The following is an 895-nucleotide window of genomic DNA, read 5'->3' as shown; positions in this document are numbered from 1 at the left end:
GACCTCCTCCTCCTCCTCCTCCTCCGCCCATCGGAGGGACGGCGCACAAATTGATGAATCGCCCAGCCGAAGAAACACCACGATGCCAGTTTATAGCTGGGTCTGGATTCGAACCCAGGGCCGGGCGAGACGGCTTCGAGACGAGTGTGCATCCCTCGAATGTTGGCCATCCTGTGAGCCGTTCGGCAACTTGCGGAAACTTAACATGAGCACTCTCGTTCTGATGAATGTCAGTAGGAGGCGGTACATGTCCCGCAAAACGCTGTCACTCACATTGAGAGTCAACGCCAGTGCCGTTTGTATCTACATTCCAATCTTTCTTGTGCTAATAAAAGTGTGTGTGTGTGTGTGTGTGTGTGTGTGTGTGTGTGTGTGTGTGTGTGTGTGTGTGTGTGTGTGTGTGTGTGTGTGTGTGTGTGTGTGTGTGTGTGTGTGTGTGTGTGTGTGTGTGTGTGTGTGTGTCAGTCAGTGTATCTCCTCCATAACTACAAAACCATAAAACCTAACATCCTGAAACTTTGCATGCATACAAATAAAACTCCAAGGAAGTGCAAGAGTGAAAATTGGGTGTTTGGGTTAATTAAAACACCCCTTTTGAAGATAATTAACGGCCTTATTTAATTATACACTTCATCAGGCGATCCTCGGCCACCTCGCTCTCTGGGGTCTTCAGGTGTTTCCCCGGTAACTTTGCTGGGGTCTGAAGCCGCCATGTTTTTTTGGCCTGCTCAACCATGCCTTGACTTGGAACAGGCCGCAACGATTTCTTTACAATCTGTTCATCATTGAGACACAATTCGGACATATTTGACATTTCAGACATCTCCGGGAGGTGTATGTTTAATATGACGGTTCGGTGATTGCCACTGGCTCACTGGAAATGTGAAATTTTATT

This window comes from Eptatretus burgeri, chromosome 6 (assembly GCF_056783735.1).
Source record: "Eptatretus burgeri isolate ZD-2024b chromosome 6, Ebu_testis_v1, whole genome shotgun sequence".
Lineage (NCBI taxonomy): Eukaryota > Metazoa > Chordata > Myxini > Myxiniformes > Myxinidae > Eptatretus > Eptatretus burgeri.
The sequence above is the reverse complement of the archived record's forward strand: the minus strand, read 5'-3'. Positions refer to the sequence as shown.